This window comes from Rana temporaria, chromosome 5, assembly GCF_905171775.1.
Source record: "Rana temporaria chromosome 5, aRanTem1.1, whole genome shotgun sequence".
NCBI classification, from domain to species: Eukaryota; Metazoa; Chordata; class Amphibia; order Anura; family Ranidae; genus Rana; species Rana temporaria.
Genome location: NC_053493.1, coordinates 275,048,465 through 275,062,195, shown reverse-complemented (window position 1 = coordinate 275,062,195; position 13,731 = coordinate 275,048,465).

Here is a 13,731-nt window from a genome sequence, read left to right as displayed (position 1 = left end):
AGGTTCCCAATTTGTTTCGAAATTCTGGAAGGCCCTGTGTCATATTCCCCAAATAGACCATAGATACTCCAGTGGATTTCATCCTCAAACAAATGGACAGACAGAACGAACGAGTAAACCAATGTCTTGAACAATATCTCAATGAATGATTTACAATGACTCGGTAGGGAACAGGTTAAGAGGTGGGTACTGTAAAAGGTGCCTGGTGCCGATAATATGCGTTCCACGCTAGAGCACAGCACGGCGACCACGCGATAACATCATCGCCCGGCGCCACGTGCGTTCCAGCTTGAAACGCGGAAGTGCCCAGCGCAATCAGCGCTGTATAGGGCACACATGCCTCTCACCTATAAACAGAACAGCATGTATTATACACGTCGTTCTATTATTGTCAGCCGTAGCTCGGCCACACTACAACGCCAGTGCCATCGCTCTCCATGCTACACTTCTACCCTACCAGGAATCCCTAAACCTATATAGTATAGCCACTATGCTATGTACCTCCAGACTATTATTACTGCTGACACCTTAGGAGGAATTCCTTGCTGACACCCTACATTGTGGAATCCCATGCCTCAAGACCTGCAAAACGGATAATCAGCTGCTTTTATATTTGTAGTGCCTTAAGAAGATCTGCTACACTTATTTTAGCTAAACAAATGCTGTACTTAACGTTGACTTGTTAACCATCTTCATATCACTTGGGACTGACTGTTGTGTCTTGGCTGTTTGCTGTAGAAACATCTTAAAGGAACATATACTTTCAATTAAGCTGAGCTATATATGCCTCTCCTATGCAATTACTAATTGCTACCAGTATTCATATTATCTACGTGCTTGACATAAGTGTTACTTGTTTATGGGCCTTTGCCCTAAGTTGCTGAACATGTTCGCTTTAACTTTTCTATACTAAGGGTTGAAAGTATTTCATACCAACTCCCTTAGTGGCCTAATGCATTTTTTTATGTTTAAGTGATATGATGTAGAGAACCCCAAAACTTCTGTTTGCGTGGAGTGATGCCTGGGGTCCCGTACTGATGATCACTTGCATATAGAAGTGCATTGGAATCTTGATCTGTATGCTATAATTTTAAACGCTAAGACTTGGTCGCATGTTGTAATATTGTAGATATATTCGCCAGCACACCGAGGATCATTTAGAAAAACGTCCAATTGGACCTTTTTCTAAATGATCCTCGGTGTGCTGGCGAATATATCTACATGATTGCTTTTCCAGTTCCCAGCTGGTGATTGCTTCAGCACCCTCCTTTCTTATTGGCCGTTCTCCAGGAAGGTGTGCAATTGGAATATTTTTGAGCATGTTGTAATATGTCCAAGCTTAGTAGTTCAACGCTCTTACTTATGTGAGAGAGAGATGATGTAGAGAACCCCTAAACTCCTGTGTAGAGTGACGCCTGGGGTCCAATACTGAATTCTCACATAGAGAGGTGCATTGAAATCTTTGCTAACCGCAGTTGAGGTTTACTCCGTTCACCAGAGCTGTTACAATATATATATATATATATATAAAATATATATATAAAGCTTCAAATGTAGGGTAAACAGCAACATGGCAATCTTCTAGTGCATGCAATCAGGCCTGTGTGTTAGATATATCTTATAAATGAACCACTTTGTGTAAAATTAAAATACGTTTTCATTTTCTTTCCACGTTTTTCGAAAACTTTTGGAAAAAATTAACTGTTCAAAAGACTCATTATGCCTCAAAGAATATACGTTGAGTGTATTTCTGGGTGTATTTGGAAGTATGCATATGCTGTGTGTGATAAAAAAATTGTTATTATGACAATTTTGTGTAAAAAATAAATAATAATTTTCATTTTCCCAAGAACTGTGGGAAAAACTCTCTATGACCCTTACTAAATACCTTGGACTGTATACTTTTTAAAAAGGGGTCATTTTGTGGGTATTTGTACTTTTCTGACATTTCAGGTCCTCACGAAATTGTAAATTAGACCGTTGGTGTATCAGGTGTGATCAATTTTCAATGATTTGCACCATAGCTTGTAGACTCTATAACTTTCACACAGATCGAATAATATACACGTATTTGGGGTATTTTTACCAAAGTTATGTAGCAGTATAAATTTTGGCCCAAGTTTATGAACAAAAATTACTTATTTGCAAAAACGTTTGCTCTTTTTTCACTTATGTTGCAAAATAAAAAACCCAGTGGTGATTAAATACCACCAAAAGAAAGCTCTATTTGTATGAAAAAAATTATACATTTTTTGTCTGGGTACAGTGTTGCATGACTGAATAATTGTCATTTAAAGTATGAGAGCCCTGAAAGCTGAAAATTGGTCTGGGCAGGAAGGGTGTATAAGTGCCCTGCATTGAAGTGGTTAATATCATTGATGGGGTATCCCCATTAATGATATCAATACATTTGTATATATATTTCTTAATATATATACATATTTATCTCACATATTTTATAATAGGCTACTGCTGGAGTGCTTCCTACAGGATATTGGAGGGGGGGTTGTATCTTGTCTCTTTAAGAATAGGATGAAGTTATGCAAATTCTTTTTTGTGATCCAATTGTTCAATGATCACCTAATTGATTGCTGGTGTGTGAAATGTGGTGATATAAAAGAGATATAAAACTATTTGTCATTATATAGTTTTAGAAGGGCGCACTGTGACAGACTAACGCACTGTTACAGTGTTAGAAAGCAGTTGGAGTGCAGTCTGGCATGTGTGAGTCTGTGAGTAACTGTCTGTGTGGAAACAGATGAAGGGTCTGAATGGACTGAGATAGCAAGGAATAGGGATGAGCCGAACACCCCCAGGTTCGGTTAGCAGCAGAACAGGCAAAAAATTAGTTTGAACACGCGAACACCATTAAAGTCTATGGGACACGAATATGAAAAACCAAAAGTGCTAATTTTAAAGGCTAATATGCAAGTTATTGTCATAAAAAGTGTTTGGGGACCTGGGTCCTGCCCCAGGGGACATGTATCAATGCAAATTTTTTTTTTTTAAAACTGAAGTTTTTTCAGGAGCAGTGATTTTAATAATGCTTAAAATGAAAAAATAAAAGTGACATATTCCTTTAAATTTCATACCGGGGGGGGGGGGGGGGGTCTTTATTATGCCTGTAAAGTAGTGCATGTTTCCTGTGTTTTTATAACAGTCCCTGCACAAAATGAAATTTCTAAAGGAAAAAATAAGGTGTTGCTTACAGGATTGTATTTAACGTAACGTACAGTCCTAACCTTGTTTAAAACAGTGACACACTTATCATTATCAAGTCTTCGTTTCCCTTGTTTGGCAAACAGAGCGATAACTCGGTCAGTATTCACAGAAATATGAATGTAAAGTAAACACAAGCCATTTAACCGGTCCTCTACCATTCGTGACAGAAGCCATGTTTTAACACGACAAAGGGTTGCAAAAGATCTCTCTGCTGTGGCCACACTTACAGGGAGAGTTGCTAAGATCAGAAGTAAACTTCTGATGGTTGGGAAGAGTTCCTGGTCACACAAATCCAACACTTCAAGAACTGTTTTTGGAATTTCCTTATGTTGTGATAACTCTCGTTTTCACTTTGTAAGCCAGAGACTTAGTTCTCCCTGCAGCAATGTCTCCATTATCTTCTGCTTACCATCAGCTAGAAGAGGGTAGAAATGCTTTGATAATGATTGCACAGCCACAGGAATCATGGTTTCCATTTTTTTTCAAAAAAGTACTGCTGGCATCAAGATTTGAATCTGGAAACTGCATCAATTTTTCTGGAAAACAAGTTTTTAAATCATTAATAATGCTGTCCAGCAAGGGATTATATAACGATTTCCTGTAGTATTCTTCAGTTGATTCTACACTGTAATTGGATCTGTGCACTTGCCAGCCTACAAGACGTGGCAACTTCAGTTCATTCCAAGATTAACAATCTGATGCCAATTCTGTAGCCTCCATATGCAAAGTGGAAAAAGTGCCATCAGTGTTACATCGCATATTCTCCATGGTTGCCATAGTATCAGTCAAACAGTTAGATGCGCTTGTTAAATCAATTGTTGGGGATTGAAGGAAGCAACTCAGAGGAAGGGTTACTTTCAGAACACTGATGAGTGAAACCAAGGAAAATATGAATTCTGCACTGCACAGAGAATGGATGAGAGTAAATGCTGTTGAGCTAGTGCTTGAGCATTTCCATTGAGATATTGCAGATAATGCACTCACCACTTTTACAAGTCCATCTCGAAATCCTATGAGAGAATCATGGCGCTCTACCCATCTAGTTTCACAAAGACTGGTAAGCTGAGAGCCTTAGGCCACGTACACACGATCGGTCAAAATGGATGAAAACGGACAGAAGGTCCGTTTTCATCAGTCCAAACAGATCGTGTGTGGGCCCCATCGGTCAGTTATCCTTCAGTCAAAAAAATGAGAACTTCCTTTAAAATTGAACCGATGGACGCCTAACCGATCGGTCAAAACCGATCGTTAGTATGCAAAAGCATTGGTTAAAAACCCGCGCATGCTCAGAATCAAGTTGACGCATGCTTGAAAGCATTGAACTTTGTTTTTTTCAGCACGTCGTTGTGTTTTACATCACCGCTTTCTGACACGATTGGTTCATTAACCGATGGTGTGTAGGCACATCAGACCATCAGTCAGCTTCATCGGTTAACCGATGACAACGGTCCCTCAGACCGTTCTCATCGGATGGACTGATCATGTGTACGCCGCCTATCTCCTGATTTAAAATAAAATTACGCTTTGCTGATGGGTAACCACTTAAGGACGCCTAACGCCGATATACACGGCTGGGCACAATCACGTACCTGTCCAGCCGTGGTCCGAAGCTCTGTGACCGCGGCCGCGGGACTCGTGGACCCAATCGCCGCTGGAGTCCCGCGACCGGTCCCCAGAGCTGAAGAACGGGGAGAGCTGTGTGTAAACACAGCTTCCCCGTTCTTCACTGTGGCGCTGTCATCGATCGTGTGTTCCCTTATATAGGGAATCACAATCGATGATGTCACACCTACAGCCACACCCCCCTACAGTTGTAAACACACATGAGGTCACACATAACCCCATCAGCGCCCCCTAGTTGTTAACTCCCAAACTGCAATTGTCATTTTCACAGTAAACAATGCATTTTAAATGCATTTTTTGCTGTGAAAATGACAATGGTCCCAAAAATGTGTCAAAATTGTCCGAAGTGTCCGCCATAATGCCGCAGTCACGAAAAAAAATGCTGATCGCTGCCATTAGTAGTAAAAAAAAAATAATTAATGAAAATGCAATAAAACTATCCCCTATTTTGTAAACGCTATACATTTTGCGCAAACCAAACGATAAACGCTTATTGCGATTTTTTTACCAAAAATAGGTAGAAGAATACGTATCGGCCTAAACTGAGGAAAAAAATTGTTTTTTATATATTTTTAGGGGAAATTTATTATAGCAACAAGTAAAAAATATTGATTTTTTTTTTAAATCGTCGCTCTATTTTTGTTTATAGCACAAAAAATAAAAACCGCATAGGTGATCAAATACCACCAAAAGAAAGCTCTATTTGTGGAAAAAAAAGGACGCCAATTTTGTTTGGGAGCCACGTCGCACAACCGCGCAATCGTCAGTTAAAGCAACGCAGTGCCGAATCGCAAAAAGGGGCCTGGTCCTTTAGCTGCATTTTGGTCCGGGTCTTAAGTGGTTAAAGAATGAAATGGTTGATTTGACCACTGGTACTGCATTGCGAACTGCTGACACTTGTGAGGACTTTGAAATTTAATTATTCAGACAATGATTGTAGCAAGGACATCTGCAACTGTTGGGTGCTACACAGAGAATCTCTGATATAGCAACAGCCATCTCTGAAGACATAAAACTGTAACTGTCTGTTCCAATGTCAACACAATGCGTGATGTCCAGGGAGAGGTCTTTAATTAGTTGGATAACCATCGGGCCTAAAACCTTTCCTGTAAGCCTTGGTTCTGAACCTGAACTATCAATTCCATATTCCTTCTGGGTTTCAAATCCATAAGCATCTACAAATTTTATAAAATCCTCATGAATTGATCCATTGTAGACATATCTAAAATTGAGTGTAAGTTGTTCAGTATGGGAAATGTCTGTAGTTTCATCAAATATTATACTAAAATAGCAAGCCTCTTTAATTCTAGCTACAATGACATTGCTTATTTCATCACCACAACACCCGATTAAATCATTTTGTGGGGATTTTGAAATGTATGTAGTGTGAGAAGATGCAGTAAGGAGGTGCTTCTCTAATATTTTGTCTCCAGATGCAACACTGTACCTCAGCAATTCCCAAAAGTTGCCTTCATTCACCTCTGGGGTGGAGTCATCCATTAAAGCACCATCATCTTGGTGGCCACGCAGAGGTATATTTTGTCTACCCAAGAATACAATTGACTCAACGATAGGACGAATTCGCTCTGGGTTCTCTTTCACTTTCTGAAGACGATGCAAGTTTATTTGATTAACAATTTCAGGTTCCAATGCATGGTAGGTTTTTAAAAATGCATTTCCTTCAAATACACTCTCCTGGTGATAAACAAGCCTTGCATGGACTTCCAAATCTCCATCCTTGCCCTTAAGATTTTTAAAATTAGTAAGAGGCTCCATTAACAATTTTCCAAGGGCCAAGCCTTTGTTATGACCGATTTTCCGATGTTGCGCAAGCAATGCACAGTACTTGCAAAACAATCCCTTTATGACAGGTGAATACACAAGACAAGGAAAACTTTCAATATGTTGTTTTGACAAGTATTTCTATATTTCTAAAGTTTCTCCATTCTTGGAAGTCATGTTCTGAACAGAGAAAGGTAATTCATATCCACGAGGAGGTTGCCATGGATTTTCCAATTTCAAGCATTTGGTGTAGTCATTAGACATGTGCATTCGTTTTCGTCCGAAAGCATTTTCGTCCGAATTTTATGTATTTTCGTTATCGTTTTAACAAATGATAACGAAAACGCAGAAGACGAAAACCGAAATATCCGACATAAACAAATGCTTTATTTTCGTTTTCGTTGCGGTCGAATGTGCCTAACCTTAACTCTATTAGTCCAATATTATTCTACATAAAGAGAAAAGATTCGACAGAGAGAAAAGATTCAACATTATAGAGACGTGAAGAAGAGATTCGACATAGAGAAAAGATTCGACATAGAGAGAAAAGATTCGACATAGAGAGAAAAGATTTGACAAAGAGAGAAAAGATTCAACATTATAGAGACATGAAGATTTGATAAAGTAGCTAAAAACATACGACCGCAGCGAGCGGACATTTATGGTGAAATGCTCTGCCTATAGGCTATAGAAGAATTCTAATGTTGGTTGACTAGTAATAATAATTAATAAATATAATTATTATTAGTCATACAACATTAGAATTCTACTATAGCTTGTAGGCGGAACATTCGACCGGAAATGTACGTACAGTTTCGCTGCTCCGAATATATTTTTTATTTATTTATTTTAAAGATTCCGTTGAATCTTCTTTTTTTTTTTTAAAGATTCTATTGAATCTTCTTAGAACATTCGACAGACACCATAAGCCTTCAATGACAGATTCAACCTTAATTCATTTGGATTTTCAGACGAATGCATTTTTAAATGAAAAACAAAATAAATAAAAACAAATTTCGGGAGTAACTAAATAAATGTATTTTCCGGATGAAAACGAAATTCCGAAACTAAATATTTCAGTGTGCACATGTCTAGTAGTCATTGATTTTTTTTCCAAGATGTGTGCCAATGTCATTAATTTGGATACTGTTTGTTTGAGGCGGGGTATCAACAGACAGTGGCGACACACTAGGATCTGTATTACCAGATATTGGCTCTACAAATGTACCAGAACAGGATGGGAGGGTAGTGTCAATTTCCATACTTGAAGTGCTTTCTACTATTGGCATTTCTCCTGATGCCTTTTTTGCAATGGTGCTGAAGAAATAACCTATAGTCCTGCAGTTCACTCTTTTCTGACTCATTTTGCTGTTTCTATAATTAAAGTACAAAAGTGTACACTACATAAAGTAATTGGCTTTATAGAACAGCAGTGCACACACATTGTTGACATGTACATGTACCATAACTGAAATGCCCATCAAATGCAGCCTTATCAGTTCCCAACAGCAATAAAAAAAAAATCATCAGCTCTAAAAAAAAATGGATTGGGATCTGTCCCCTTCTGTGTAGGAAAATCGGATCAGAAGTAGTTGCGTGTAAACAGACAGCAGAGTCCGTTTACACCCAGCCGCTCATAGAGTAGAGCAGGCTTAGTCTGTGTTTGCTCGTCATAAATTTGGCGGATACAGATGTGTCATCCGCCCGCTCTGCTCCAATCAACAGGAGATCTGTCAGCCAATCCCCTGCTGATTGAAACCGCCCTGTGTGAAAGGAGCCTAAGGTTCTTCCTAAAATAACGTTGGTTACATTGTTTTCCTTATAAACTCACCTGTTCTGTTTCCTTTAGGCTATAAACTTTTGTACCATGAAATACCACAAATATTGCTTAATTGCCATGTCAGTGTTTAAAATTCAGTGTTAGATTTATTGATTTAACAAATTTCAGAAATGTAAATATAAAAATAAATTCAGGTGGCCAGATTAAAGCACTGTTTGCTCTTCTGCAGTTCCACATTTAAATCAATATCCTGCATTATAATTAGATTAACCACTTGCTGACCAGCTGCTGTACATATACTGCAGCAGGTCAGCTCTATTGCATGAAACTACATACCTGTAGGCCATTTCGTGCAATAGCCAGTGAAGGGTCTAGCGGAAGCGATGTCCACCAGCCACCCGTGATCACTCCCCACAGAGATAGAACAGCAGTCTGCAGATCTAAATAAGGCAGACCGCTGTTCTGTCAGAGATGAACAGAGTAATCTTGTGTTCTTGCTAACCAGGAACACAGGGCCAGATCCACAACGAGCGACCGTAACTTAACTTTTCCTATTTAAGTTACACCGCCGCAAAATCTCTACCTAAGTGCCCGATCCACAAAGCACTTACCTAGAAATTTTCAGCGGTGTAACTTAAATTCGTCCGGCGCAAGGCGGGCCCAATCTAATGGGGCGAGTCCCATTTAAATTAGGCGCGCTCCCGCGCCGGACGTACTGCGCATGCTCCCGACGCGATTTTCCCGACGTGCTTTGTGCAAAGTTACGTTACGCAGAGTTTTGTGAATCGCGCCGGGTAAAAAAAGTTGCGTCGGGGAAAAAAAAGAGATGCGGCGGAAAAAAAAAATGTAAAAAAAAATTTGACAGCATCGCGGGAAAGAAGGGTCTACTTTTACATGGTGTACTCACTTTACACTTTGTAAAAGTAGCCCTAATTTTGCATTTGCAAACTAACAACTTACGGAGACTTCACGAAGGGAAACCGCTTTGTGGATCTCCGTAAGTGCTAATTTGCATACCCGACGCAGAATTTCGACGAGAAATGCTCCCAGAGGCGGCCGAGGTACTGCATCCTAAGATCCGACAGTGTAAAACTATTACACCTGCCGGATCTTAGGAATATCTATGCGTAACTGATTCTGTGAATCAGTCGCATAGATAGAAACAGGGATACGACGGCGTATCAGTAGATACGCGGGCGTATCCCTTTTGTGGATCTGGCCCACAGATCACTCTGTTCATCTAGTGAGTCCATCCCCCCACAAAGTTAGCAAGCACCCCCATGGCACACAGATAACCCTTTGATCAACCCACGATGTTAACCCCTTCCCTGCCAGTGTCATTAGTACAGTGACAGTACATATTTTTTAGCACAGATCACTTTATTAGTGTCACTGGTCCCCAAAAAGTGTCAATTAAGTGTCCGATGTTTCCGCTGCAATGTTGCAGTACCGTTAAAAATCACTGATCTCCACCATTACTAGTAAAAAATAATTAAATATTAATGCCATAAATCAATCCCATAGTTTGTAGACACTATGGCCCAGATTCACAAAGCACTTACGCCGACGTATAACAAGTTACGCTGTCGTATCTGTGCGCCAGACCCACAAACTAATATGCGCCTACAAACAGGCTACACCCCGCCGACGTAGCTTGCTTACGCCGGCGTAGGGTGGGCGCTCATTTAGACTGGGAGCATTATGCCGCTCCCACTGATTAGCCATTCAAACATGCAAATGAGGGAAATACGGCGATTCATGAACGTGCGTGTGCCCAGCGCATGCTACGCAAGATGCGCGTAAGTTGTACGTCCGGCGTAAAGTTATTCCCCATAAAGGAGGTGCAACCCAGCAACAGACATGCTCAGGTCTGCAGCAGAGAACACAAGCCGGAGTATTGTGCTTTGGACGTGTGTCTGGTTGGGCGTACGTTATGTTCACGGCGTATGCAGTGATTCGGCGTAGCTTAGGCAGTTGTGCCGGCATGGTTATGAGCAGGTGCAGGGGGGTGTGCTGTGCATGCGTCCACGTCACGGCGCATGCGCAGTTCGTGATACGTACCTGTCTGGCGCTCCGCATATCATTTGCATGGGGTCACGCCTCATTTGCATGGGGTCACGCCCACTTCCACCTACGCCGGCGTACGCCTTCGAAACCCATGCCACGCTGGCACAGCGTTGGGAGCACTGGCTTGCTGAATGCAATGCTTGCCTCTTTGCGCTGCGTTGGCGTAGCGTACAGTGTTTCCTCTACGGCAGCGTAATGTGCGCCTTGCTCTCTGTGAATCTGGGCCTAAAAATGTTGCGCAAACCAATCAATATTGGGATCTTTTAACAAAAATATGTAGCAGAATACATATTGGCCTAAACTGTGGAAGACATTTTTTATAGCAAAAAGCAAATAATATATATATATATATATATATATATATATATATATATTTTTTTTTTTTTTTAAATTGTCGCTCTTTTTCTGTTTTTATCACAAAAAATAAAACCCACAGAGGTGATCAAATACCATCAAAAGAAAGCTCTATTTGTGGGGAAAAAAAGACATACATTTTATTTGGGTAGAGCGTCGCACGACCGCGCAAACTGGTGGACTCGGAGGCCTTTCGAAAATTTGTGGCCATTGGAACACCACAATGGAAGGTCCCAGGAAGGAATTTTTTTTCACAGAAGGGCATCCCAGAGCTATATGGCCATGTTCAGCGGCAAGTGAATGTATCTCTGGCACACAGTGTGGGTGCCAAGATACATCTGACCACAGACATGCGGTCTAGCAAACACGGACAGGGAAGGTATATAACTTTCACTGCCCACTGGGTGAACCTTCTGACAGCCGTCAAGCATGTAACCCGTGGCACCCATGTAGATTTGGTTTTACCGCCACAGATTACATGCAGGCCTGCCTCTTTTCCTCCTCCTCCTACTCCATCCTCCCTCTCCTCCTCGGCTGACTCCTCATTTTCCGATGCTACCATCTCTTCCACTGCGCCGCCCAAGATCCCCAGAGCCTATTTGACATGCCAGGTAAGACGTTGTCATGCTGTGCTGCGTCTGTTGTGGCAGATCAGTGGCTAACACCGCTCAATTTGACAGTTGGTAAAGTGGTGTATGACAACGGTGCCAATCTGCTGAGCACGCTGAAACAGGGCAAAATTACACACGTGCCATACATGGCACACGTCCTGAACTCGGTCATGCAGCGATTTATTGCCAAATACCCTGGGGTCCAGGACGTCTTGCGGCAGGCCAGGAAAATCTCAGCCCATTTCAGAAGAGCTTACACGGCCATGGGTCGCCTTGCTGACATTCAGTGGCAAAACAACCTGTCCGTCAGACGTCTTATTTGTGACTGCCCGACGCGATGGAACTCAACATTGTATATGCTTGATAGAAATGGAAAAAATATACTGCGCTTACTCAAAATAAACTAATAAAAAAGCCGCAACTAAAAAATGTTATACAACATCAAAACACAATATACAAAGAAAAAGCTGTGCTAATGTGTGCATTATTAAGATGCACGGACACCAGCGCAAATATTACAAAAAGTGAATGACAAACAGTGATCACACCGTGAGCTTGGTAAAAAAGACGAATGAACCCTTATGGGTTAATCACAGTCCACCATAAAGTCCATAACAGATTGAATAATCATGGTCTCCAAAGTGAAAGAGAAATATTCCTGAAGAAAGTGATGATAGAAGCACCTCCACCTTAGTCACACACTGCCTCTTACCGGAACTTTATGATCTCTTATTACAGGAGATCATAGACAGCATGTAATAACGGTATCCTCACAGCATATCACCAGACTGGGACGGTCACAATAATGGATGGTCTCAAGCAGTGTACCGATATATGTTTAAAAATAAAAGAGAGCTCCCATAGCATAAGATCCTCATGGTTTTTTAATAGGTTAAAAAAGATGTACACTTACATCAAAGTAGTTGTCATACAGCATATAAAAATTGAGCCGGCCAGCTCCTCGAACGAACAGTCCGTATCTTCCGGGTGTAAACACTAGACGCAGTGACGTCAGAACGTCGCCTCCCCACATTTCGTCTCGATGGGGACGTGGTCACGGGATACCTATGGCAGTGAAGGGGTTAACCTGTAGGGGGTGCTGACGGGGTTAACTGTGCCCTGATGAGTGATTCTTACGGTGTGGGGGCGTGGCTTGGCATGTCATGTCACTGATCATTGTTCCCTATGACAGGGAACAGACAATCGGTGACAGTCTGACTAGGAAGCATGGGAAGAGGTTTGTTTACACTTACCTCTTCCCGTTCTTCAGCTCTGTGACCCGATCGCGGGACACTGGCAGCGATCGAGTCTGCGGGCATGGTCACGTAGTAACCAACCGGGTCACGAGCGTGCCACCGGTGGGGTGCGCAACCCACGGTTGTGCATCTTAAAGGGGACGTACCTGTACGCCAATATGCGCAGCCGTGCCATTCTGCCAACGTACATCGGCGTGCGGCGGTTGGCAAGCGGTTAAGCACTCCTCACCCCTTACATGCCACATTTGGCATGTATTTTTTTTGTTGGGGGGAGTGGGGGCTTCGGTAGGAGTGGGACTTCCTGTCCCACTTCCCCCTTCCACCCAGGGACCACCTAGGCGACTCCTCTCGCCTTAGGCGGCCCCTCCTTTTAGGCGATTTCCTGGGACACGTGACATGTCTCAGGAGATCGCCTGTCCACTCATAGTGCGCAGCATGACTTGCACATACGCAGAGAGTGCCCGGCTGTGAAGCCGAAAGCTGTCACAGCCAGGTGCCCACAATGTGAATGGAGGCACCGGCGTAGAGGGGGGAGAGGAGCGACACTTCGGGAGGCCGCATCGCTGGACCGTGGAGCAGGTAAGTCTCTTTCGTAGCTGCTGACTTTTAATAAACACAAAAAGGCTAGAACTCTGCTTTAAGTGAATTCTTTTGTACTACATAATTTGGAATAATTTTTAACTCTCTATAGGGAGGTGAAAAAGTATATCTAGAACATTGGGGCTCAAATAGGTGAACATTCTGTATGATGGAAAAATAACTAACTGCTGGAGAAAAAAAGATACACGCATAACTAAAGACACTGAAATTATTAGCAGCAGTATTTTAGTTAGTCTTTTTTTAATTTTGCCTTCCTTTTTTCCCTTTCTAATCCAACAGCTGGTTGTCTAATTCTATGTATTGCTTTCCCTCCTTCCCTTCTCATTCTCTCCTTCAATGTAAATTCTTGTCCATTTTATGTTAATCACTTGGATCAATGAACCAGCAATGATTGTTAGAACTCGATTATTGCACACATGAAATGTAGCTTATGATT